Below are 11926 nucleotides of genomic sequence, written 5' to 3' on the forward strand. Positions count from 1 at the left end.
CCTAACTCACTGCGCACCGTTTCTCAGAAACCCCGCCTCTAAACAAAATACTGAGATCGCTATTGGCTGATGTAAAACATTGACTGACAATGATTGGTTTATAGTGGTGCTTGTCAAGTGAAAACACGCGACGTCACGTTAGGTTTACCGATATCACGAGTCTCTCAGAACGAACGTCAAGACGTGCTGTGGCCTCACTGGCCCTGGCATTTCACTGGTATTAAAAGTAAATTGGTATAAACTGGAATATTCCATAATTTACTTTCATGTCAACATGATATTTGGAACGCCATAAACAGGGACTTCAAAAGGAAAGTAACTGAACTGAATGACTACCGACCTGTAGCACTCACTCCCATCATCATGAAATGCTCAGAGAGCCGAGTCAAAGCCGGCCCCGATAGATCCACAGACGAAGCAATCGCAATTGCACTGCACACTGCCCTCACCTACCTGGACAAAAATAATGCATATGTGAGGAATGAATGTTGTTCATTGACTACAGTTCAGCCTTCAATACCATAGTGTCCTCTAAGCTCACCACAAAGCCAAGGGACTGAACTCCTCCCTATGCAACTGGGTCTTGGACTTCCTGATCAGCTGTCTCCATGGTGAAATTAGGCAACATTACCTCCTCCACACTGATCCACAACACAGGGCCCCACAAGGGTGCGTCCTCAGTCCCCTCCTGTATTCCCTGTATGCCCACGACTGCGTGGCCTTACGCAGTTACAACTCCGTCATCAAGATGGCTGACGACAGGACAATAGTAGGCCTGATTACCAACAATGACAAGACAGCCTACAGAAAGGAGGTAGGAACTCTGACGGCATAGTGCCAGGTAAACAACCTGTTCCTGAACGTCAGAGAAACAAAGGAGCTGATTGTGGACTTCAGGAGGAACCAGGCTTGGCCAGCCCACCTCCTCATCAACAGGGCCACCGTGGAGATGATCAAAAATATCAGGATCTTCTGGGTACACATCTCCAAAGAGCTGAAATGGTCAAACCACATGGACCCTATAGTGAAGAAGGCACGACAGCGACTCTTCAACCTCAAGAGGCTGAAGAAATCTTCCCTGTCAACGAGGGCCCTTGCAGTGTTTTACAGGAGTACCATCGAGAGTATACTGTCGGGCTTCATCATGGCCTGGTACGTCAACTCCACCACCGCTGACCGCAAGGCTCGACAGAGGGTGGTATGCTCAGCTGAAGGCACCATTGGATGCACACTGCCTGCCCTCCAGGTGCAGGACAGCCAAGAAAATCATAAATTACATCAGCCACCCAAGCCATGCCCTGTTCTCCCCGCTTCCATCACTAATACACAGGCAGTATAGGAGCATCATGGCAAAAACTGTCAGACTGGCCAATAGCTTCTACCCCCAGACCATCAGTCAGATCCAAAAGCAGGTCTCTTTGTTTCTTGGGACCTAGAACTAGCTTTTCTGTTTTGTCTGAGTTTAAAAGTAATACATTTTCCACCATCCACTTCCTTATGTCCTTCCTTACAGACTACCAGGGTAGGCAATTTTGGGGCTTCACCATGTTTCATTGAAATGTACAGCTGTGTGTCATCCGCATAGCAGTGAAAGTTGGCATTGTTTTTCCGAATGACATCCCCAAGAGGTAGAATATATAGTGAAAACAATAGTGGTCCTAAAACGGAACCATGAGGAACGCTGAGACGTGCAATTGATTTGTCAGAGGACAAACCATTCACAGAGACAAACTGATATCTTTCTGACAGAGAAGAACTAAACCAGGCCATAACTTGATCGTGTAAACCAAATAGGGTTTCGAAGGTCTAAGAGCACGAAGACGGATGCAGAGCCTTGGTCTGACACCATTAAAAGGTAATTTACCACGTTCACGAGTGCAGTCTCAGTGCTATGATGGGGTCTAAAACCAGACTGAAGCATTTAGTTTACATTATTTGTCTTCAGGAAGGCAGTGAGTTTCTGCGCAATAGATTTTTCCATTTGTTTGAGAGGAATGGGAGATTCAATATAGGCTGATATTGAGGCTTTATTACTGCCACTTGTAGAGGGTTTGGTCCACACCTGGTGGATAGGGATATGTTATACTTAGCTTCGGCTGGTGGAGGTCCTGTAGAACCATGTCCAGATAAAGTGTCCAGGGTGAAAAAGTTGAGCGAGGGGAAAAAACTAAGACGTTGGTAAATGTATTAAAAGTTTTTAAAAACAAGTAACAGCACAACAGCACTGAAACAAGTCCGGAAGTTGTTGCAGTTGTAAATATGTATATATTATCATTTTTATTATTGTTTCATTTACTTCACTTTTTGACCTGCACTGGAGCTTAAGAATTTAACTTGTACCCTGCAATTACATCTGCGACCGTGTACATGTGACTAATAAAATAATCTAATCATCTCAAATCTAATAATCTAATAACACCAAGAGGAAAGTAGAAAGATTGACCCTCACTAAAGTGTACAGTAAATTACAGTATTCTATGTGGTTAGCATAAACCCATTCTGCAATTAGGTTACTTGTTAAGCTGCCGTACTGTCTGTAATCCCATGTGAATATTAGCGAGAGGTGATGGATGGAGTACTTCAATGGAGAAGTCTACACGGGTCCACCCAAACCAGATACTTCAATGGAGAAGTCTACACGGGTCCACCCAAACCAGATACTTCAATGGAGAAGTCTACACGGGTCCACCCAAACCAGATACTTCAATGGAGAAGTCTACACGGGTCCACCCAAACCAGATACTTCAATGGAGAAGTCTACACGGGTCCACCCAAACCAGATACTTCAATGGAGAAGTCTACACGGGTCCACCCAAACCAGATACTTCAATGGAGAAGTCTACACGGTCCACCCAAACCAGATACTCCACCCAAACCAGATACTTCAATGGAGAAGTCTACACGGGTCCACCCAAACCAGATACTTCAATGGAGAAGTCTACACGGGTCCACCCAAACCAGATACTTCAATGGAGAAGTCTACACGGGTCCACCCAAACCAGATACTTCAATGGAGAAGTCTACACGGGTCCACCCAAACCAGATACTTCAATGGAGAAGTCTACACGGGTCCACCCAAACCAGATACCCGAGACCCTTTCGGATTCAGGTCCAAAATGTAAACTTGTAACTCAGGTCCAGGTCTGGTCCTGTTTGATTGTCACATGTCCTGGGCCTATGGAACTACAGTTTATATATCCGGGTGGACCCAACCGGACCAGACCACGGCTCTGCATAGCCTATTTATTTGATGCTAAGAAGGCAAAGTTGTTGGTGTATAGTAAGCCTACTAGTGATTTGGACTGAAATAGGTTCTGGTACTCATTTTGTATTCTGGTACTGTTTATATTTAGGTGCAGGAACTCTGCATTAATTTTGAGCTAATATTCTATAAGAGGTGCAGGAACTCAAGCAGTAGAACATTTGAGGTGCCGGTACTTAGTTCCGGTGAGCTCCTTCCCAAGTCCAGCTATGCCGAATAGCCAATACACAGAACATGAAAAACACCATCCAGACAACTTGACATAACTTTGGGAAGTATTGGACTCAACATGGGCCAACATCCCTGTGGACCGCTTTCAACACCTTGTAGGGTCCATGCCCCAATGAATTGAGGCTGTTCTGAGGGAAAATGGTGCAACTCAGTACAAAATGTGTTCTTAATGTTTTGTACACTCTGTACAGGCCTAAATGTTAAGCAGAAAAGAAACTTAGTTGATAAACATTATTATGAATAAAATAGAGTCCTTCTTCTGTTCCTCTCCTGTGCACAACACTCCAACACACTGCACATGTTTATAGGAGTGCAACAGAGTCCGCCGCAGAACAGCGCCCCTGGTTTAGAGACTAAGTGCCTTGATCAAGTGCACAACATCAGGAGATGGTCCCTGGGGTCTGCGATGAATGCTTACATCGTTGGGTTACTGTAATGGTACCAAGGAGCAAAGAGACCCTATAATACACTTGTCCACTTACTTATACATTTAGTTCTATGCCAAGGAGTACCAACCATCATTCCTGTTCCCAAGAACTCTAAGGCTTCATGCCACGATGACTATTGCCCACATCTGTAATCATGAAGTGCTTTGAAAGGCTGGTTATGGCACGCATCAACTCCATCATCCCAGACACCCTAGACCCACTCCAATTTGCATACTGCCCCGACAGATCCACACACACTCATCTAGACAAGAGGAACACCTATGTGAGAATGATGTTCATTGACAACAGCTCAATGTTCAACACCATTGTCCCCTCCAAGCTCGTCACCAAGCTTAGGACCCTGGTACTGAACACTGGATCCTGGACTTCCTGACAGGCCGACCCCGGGTGGTGAGGTTAGGCAACATCACCTCCGCCACGTTGACCCTCAACACGGGGCCCCACAGGGATGTGTGATTAGTCCCCTCCTGTACTCCCTGTTCACCCACGACGGCGTGGCCACGCACAACTCCAACGCCATCATCAAGTTTGCTGACGACACAACGGTGGTAGGCCTGATCACCAGCCATGATGAGACAGCCTACAGGGAGGAGGTCAGTGACCTGGCAGTGTGGACCAAGGAGCTGATCGTAGACTACAGGAAATGGGGAGGCGAGCACACTCCCATCCACATTGATGGGGCTGCATTGGAGAGGGTCGAGAGCTTCAAGTTCCTCAGTGTCCAAATCACTGAGGACTTAAAATCGTCCACTCACACAGTCTTCAAGAATGCGCGATAGCGCCTCTTCCCCCTCAGGAAGTTGAAAAGGTGTGGCATGGACCCTCAAATACTCAAAGTTCTACAACTGTACCATTGAGAGCATCTTGACAGGCTGCATCACTGATTGGTATGCCAACAGCACCGCCCTCAGTTGCATTGCGTTACATAGGGTGGTGCGGACAGCCCAGTACATCACTAGGTCCTAGTTCCCTGCCATCCCTGACCTCTATATCAGACAAGGAAGGCCCAGAAAAGTGTTAAAGACTCCAGCCACCCAAGCCATAGACTGTTCTCTCTGTTTCCGCATGGCAAGCGGTACCGGTGCATCAAGTTTGACACCAACAGGCTCCTGAACAGTTTCTATTCTCAACCCATAAGACTGCTAAATAGCTAACAGAATGGCTACATGGACTATTTTTGCACTCTATGCACACTCACAGGACTCTACACACTCACAGGACTCTACACACTCACAGGACTCTACACACTCACTCACACACACTGAAACTCAAACACACACTCACAGGACTCTACACACTCACTCACACACACTGAAACTCAAACACACATTCACAGGACTCTACACACTCACTCACACACACTGAAACTCAAACGCACACTTAACATGCATTGCACACACATTTATACTGACTCTACAAACACGCACACACACAATCCTCATTTACACTGCTTCTACTCTGTTTATCATATATCCTGATGCCTAGTCACCTTACCCCTATGCATATCTACCTCTGTCACTCCAGTATCCCTGTACATTGTAAATATGGTACTGGAACTGACCCTGTATAAAGCTTTTTACTTTCTCGTGTTCTTATTTTTATTTATTGTGTATTTTTTGTATACCTTATGTTATTTGTAGTGCTTCAGTAGCTAGGTGTCCTTCCAATTGGCCGCAGAACTAAAGAAAATAAAGAAAATGTGGTAATTTTACCACCAGCGGTATGTTCCCACCAACGGTATGTTCCCAACCAGCGGTATGTTCCCAAAAGCGGTATGTTTCCAAAGGCGGTATGTTTCCAACCAGAGGTATGTTTCCAACCAGAGGTATGTTTCCAACCAGAGGTATGTTTCCACCAGTGGTATGTTTCCAGCCAGCGGTATGTTTCCACCAGTGGTATGTTTCCAACCAGCGGTATGTTCCCACCAGAGGTATATTCCCAACAGCGGTATGTTTCCACCAGTGGTATGTTTCCAACCAGCGGTATGTTCCCACCAGAGGTATGTTCCCAACAAGCGGTATGTTTCCAACCAGCGGTATGTTCCCAACCAGCGGTATGTTTCCAACAGCGGTATGTTCCCAACAGCGGTATGTTTCCACCAGTGGTATGTTTCCAACCAGCGGTATGTTCCCAACCAGTGGTATGTTTCCACCAGTGGTATGTTTCCAACCAGCGGTATGTTCCCACCAGAGGTATGTTCCCAACCAGCGGTATGTTCCCAACCAGCGGTATGTTTCCAACCAGTGGTATGTTTCCAACCAGTGGTATGTTCCTAACCAGTGGTATGTTTCCAACCAGTGGTATGTTCCCAACCAGTGGTATGTTTCCAACCAGTGGTATGTTCCCAACAGCGGTATGTTCCCAACCAGCGGTATGTTCCCAACCAGTGGTATGTTTCCAACCAGTGGTATGTTTCCAACCAGTGGTATGTTTCCAACCAGTGGTATGTTCCCAACCAGTGGTATGTTTCCAACCAGCGGTATGTTCCCAACCAGTGGTATGTTTCCAACCAGCGGTATGTTCCCAACCAACGGTATGTTCCCAACCAGCGGTATGTTCCCAACAGTGGTATGTTTCCACCAGTGGTATGTTCCCAACAGCGGTATGTTCCCAACCAGCGGTATGTTCCCAACCAGCGGTATGTTTCCAACCAGCGGTATGTTCCCACCAGAGGTATGTTCCCAACAGTAGAATGTTTCCAACCAGTGGTATGTTCCCACCAGTGGTATGCTCCCAACAGCGGTATGTTTCCACCAGTGGTATGTTTCCACCAGCAGTATGTTCCCAACAGCGGTATGTTCCCACCAAACTGACTTGTTGTGGATAAAAATCATTGCGTGATGATGGAGTGCACACAAAATGTACTTTTTCATGTACAGAGTAAAAATCGAAAATGTAATGTGTTTCCATTGCATTTTCAACTATATCGATAGTTGTCACAAAAACTATTACGTTAAATAGCAAATGTGACTACTCTGGTCCTGGTACCTGCACTCTAACCAACAGCTGGCAGATACAGTGTGCAGTGCGGGTAGGCTGTGAGGACCACACTGTACACACCAAATTGACTTCGATATGATGGTTATTATATCAATATTTGAGCATAAGGCATTTCCACTGCTATTTTCCAGATCATTTATTTTACAGACACAAAAAGAACTCACCATCAAGTTTGCTGACGACACAACGGTGGTAGGCCTGATCACCAGCCATGATGAGACCGCCTACAGGGAGGAGGTCAGTGACCTGGCAGTGTGGACCAAGGAGCTGATCGTAGACTACAGGAAATGGGGGGGCGAGCACACTCCCATCCACATTGATGGGGCTGCATTGGAGAGGGTTGAGAGCTTCAAGTTCCTCAGTATCCAAATCACTGAGGACTTAAAATCATCCACTCACACAGTCTTCAAGAATGCGCGACAGCGCCTCTTCCCCCTTAGGAAGTTGAAAAAGTGTGGCATGGGCCCTCAAATACTCAAAGTTCTACAGCTGTACCATTGAGAGCATCTTGACAGGCTGCATCACTGATTGGTATGGCAACAGCACCGCCCTCAGTTGCATTGCGTTACATAGGGTGGTGCGGACAGCCCAGTACATCACTAGGTCCTAGCTCCCTGCCATCCCTGACCTCTATATCAGACAAGGAAGGCCCAGAAAATTGTTAAAGACTCCAGCTACCCAAGCTATAGACTGTTCTCTCTGTTTCCGCATGGCAAGCGGAACCGGTGCATCAAGTTTGACACCAACAGGCTCCTGAACAGTTTCTATTCTCAACCCATAAGACTGCTAAATAGCTAACAGAATGACTACATGGACTATTTTTGCACTCTATGCACACTCACAGGACTCTACACACTCACAGGACTCTACACACTCACAGGACTCTACACACTCACTCACACACACTGAAACTCAAACACACACTCACAGGACTCTACACACTCACTCACACACACTGAAACTCAAACACACATTCACAGGACTCTACACACTCACTCACACACACTGAAACTCAAACGCACACTTAACATGCATTGCACACACATTTATACTGACTCTACAAACACGCACACACACAATCCTCATTTACACTGCTTCTACTCTGTTTATCATATATCCTGATGCCTAGTCACCTTACCCCTATGCATATCTACCTCTGTCACTCCAGTATCACTGTACATTGTAAATATGGTACTGGAACTGACCCTGTATAAAGCTTTTTACTTTCTCGTGTTCTTATTTTTATTTATTGTGTATTTTTTGTATACCTTATGTTATTTGTAGTGCTTCAGTAGCTAGGTGTCCTTCCAATTGGCCGCAGAACTAAAGAAAATAAAGAAAATGTGGTAATTTTACCACCAGCGGTATGTTCCCACCAACGGTATGTTCCCAACCAGCGGTATGTTCCCAAAAGCGGTATGTTTCCAAAAGCGGTATGTTTCCACCAGTGGTATGTTTCCAACCAGAGGTATGTTTCCACCAGTGGTATGTTTCCAACCAGCGGTATGTTCCCACCAGTGGTATGTTTCCAACAGCGGTATGTTTCCACCAGTGGTATGTTTCCACCAGTGGTATGTTCCCACCAGCGGTATGTTCCCAACCAGCGGTATGTTCCCAACCAGCGGTATGTTTCCAACAGCGGTATGTTTCCACCAGTGGTATGTTTCCAACAGCGGTATGTTCCCAACCAGCGGTATGTTTCCAACAGCGGTATGTTCCCAACAGCGGTATGTTTCCACCAGTGGTATGTTCCCACCAGAGGTATGTTCCCAACCAGCGGTATGTTCCCAACCAGCGGTATGTTTCCAACCAGTGGTATGTTTCCAACCAGTGGTATGTTCCTAACCAGTGGTATGTTTCCAACCAGTGGTATGTTCCCAACCAGTGGTATGTTTCCAACCAGCGGTATGTTTCCAACCAGTGGTATGTTTCCAACCAGTGGTATGTTCCCAACAGCGGTATGTTCCCAAACAGTGGTATGTTTCCAACCAGTGGTATGTTTCCAACCAGCGGTATGTTTCCAACCAGCGGTATGTTCCCAACCAGTGGTATGTTTCCACCAGCGGTATGTTCCCAACCAGTGGTATGGTCCCAACCAGTGGTATGTTTCCAACCAGTGATATGTTCCCAACAGCGGTATGTTCCCAACCAGCGGTATGTTCCCAACCAGTGGTATGTTTCCAACCAGTGGTATGTTCCCAACCAGTGGTATGTTTCCAACCAGTGGTATGTTTCCAACCAGTGGTATGTTCCCAACCAGCGGTATGTTCCCAACCAGCGGTATGTTCCCAACAGCGGTATGTTTCCACCAGTGGTATGTTCCCAACAGCGGTATGTTCCCAACCAGCGGTATGTTTCCAACCAGCGGTATGTTCCCACCAGTGGTATGTTCCCACCAGTGGTATGTTCCCAACAGCGGTATGTTTCCACCAGCAGTATGTTCCCAACAGCGGTATGTTCCCACCAAACTGACTTGTTGTGGATAAAAATCATTGCGTGATGATGGAGTGCACACAAAATGTACTTTTTCATGTACAGAGTAAAAATCGAAAATTGAATGTGTTTCCATTGCATTTTCAACTATATCGATAGTTGTCACAAAAACTATTACGTTAAATAGCAAATGTGACTACTCTGGTCCTGGTACCTGCACTCTAACCAACAGCTGGCAGATACAGTGTGCAGTGCGGGTAGGCTGTGAGGACCACACCGTACACACCAAATTGACTTCAATATGATGGTTATTATATCAATATTTGAGCATAAGGCATTTCCACTGCTGTTTTCCAGATCATTTATTTTACCGACACAAAAAGAACCCACCATGTTGAACTAACAAATTATCTGTCAGCAATTATGTAGCTGGCATTTATGCAAGATTCTGTTTCTGGGTTGCTGAGATTACCCATTTGATAATGGAGGAGGTAAGGGATAAATGTATAATTTTATAATAATTTGGTAGGTGCTCACATTTGTCCTTTATGTTTATTATCTATGCACTTTACCCCTACCTACATGTACAAATGACCTTGACTAACCTGTACCCCCGCACATTGACCTTGACTAACCTGTACCCCCGCACATTGACCTTGACTAACCTGTACCCCCGCACATTGACCTTGACTAGCCTGTACCCCCGCACATTGACCTTGATTAACCTGTACCCCCACATTGACTAGCTTGCCTGTACCCCGCATTGACCTTGACTAACCTGTACCCCCGCACATTGACCTTGACTAACCTGTACCCCCGCAACATTGACCTTGACTATATATCAGTATCCCCTGTATATAGCCTTGTATTGTTATTTTATTGTGTTACTTTTCATTTTATTTTTTACTTTATTTGATTTAGTAAATATTTTGTTAACTCTATTTCTTCAACTGCATTGTTGGTTAAGGGCTTGTAACTAAGCGTTTCTGTTGTGTTCGGCGCATGTCACAAATAAAATTTGATTTGATCATTCAGGATAATTTAAGGTAAAAAAATGCATCTTAAGGTTCCTCTGGGATCCTTTTAGATAACACAGCGTTAAAAAAGAACCTTAAGGTTCATTTAAGAACCTATAGTCTGCCGTCAGTTCGTTGTTGAACCTTTGTAGACTTAAGGGGTGCTTTGAAGAACCCTTTCCAAAAGAGGGGTTCATTTTGGAACCATCAGTGTGCTCGTGAATAAAGGGCGCTGGTGCATATTTAAGTGATAATGCCCTCGAAGCCGGTGTTTGGAGGATATATTGGTTTGTCTCTGGCGGCCAACCGTGCCAATATATCCTCCAAACAACGTCTTCAAGGGCATTATCACATTTATACAACGGGTTACCAACATATTCAAATAATGATTGACATATTTTCATTAAAAAAATATATTTTCATGAATTTATTCATACTACTGTATTTCATCCTTCCACAAAATATAGTCCCGACACAAATCTAGGCTTGCTACCCAAGCCAGCTGGTCGTTGGTTCTATCGGTTCGGTCAACAGAGTCTTTTTTTCTGTTTCTATGGACGTTCGTTCGAAATGTTCCATTGCCATACTGGCTGGCAATGTTCTTATCCCTTACTTGCCAACTACCGCTAACTTACAGTCGCATAAAAAAAAATTGCTAGCATAACAACAAGGTAGGTACATTTTCATTTGTTTAAGCTGTTTTCTAGTGACGTATGTTTTTATAAAAAAATATATATAAATATATTTTTTATTTGTACTTCTACCCCTTTTTCTCCCCAATTTCGTGCTATGCAATTGGTAGTTACAGTCTCGTCTCATCGCTGAAACTCCTGTACGGACTCGGGAGAGGCGAAGGTCAAGAGCCGTGCGTCCTCCGAAACACGACCCTGCAAAGCCGCACTGCTTCTTGACACAATGCCCACTTTAACACCGAAGCCAGCCGTACCAATGTGTTGGAGGAAACACCGTACACCTGGCTAACGTGTCAGCGTGCATTGCGCCCGGCCCGCCACAGTAGTCGCTAGAACATCCCTGCCGGCCAAACCCTCCCCTAACCCGGACGACTTTGGGCCAATTGTTCACCGCCCCATGTGTCTCCCAGTCACGGCCGGCTGCGACAGAGTCTTGACTCAAACCAGGATCTCTAGTGGCACAGCTAGCACTGCGATGCAGTGCCTTAGACTACTGCGTCACTCGGGAGGCCCCCTAGTGATATTTATCTGGATACATCCATAACAATGAGCTAAGGTGCGATTTCGCCTGGCATAGCAAATGTGCTCACTTGTCAGTACACTGTTGTTCAGAGGAGCTAGCCAACAACACAGCTAACACAATCACTTCAAACTGAAGCTGGATGTATATATCCATAAAAATGATGCCAGCTGATTCATGATTTTGACTGGCTGAGAAACGGTCTGCCTGTCGGTCTAAAAGAAATGTGAGACAATGTCTAGATGCTTTTTACAGTGGAGATCAAGTTTATAAATTGCTTGGCTGGGCTAATGAGACAGTGGATTGTGCAGTCAGACCACATA

The sequence above is a fragment of the Oncorhynchus nerka genome, linkage group LG6 (genome assembly GCF_034236695.1).
Source record: "Oncorhynchus nerka isolate Pitt River linkage group LG6, Oner_Uvic_2.0, whole genome shotgun sequence".
Classification (NCBI taxonomy): Eukaryota; Metazoa; Chordata; class Actinopteri; order Salmoniformes; family Salmonidae; genus Oncorhynchus; species Oncorhynchus nerka.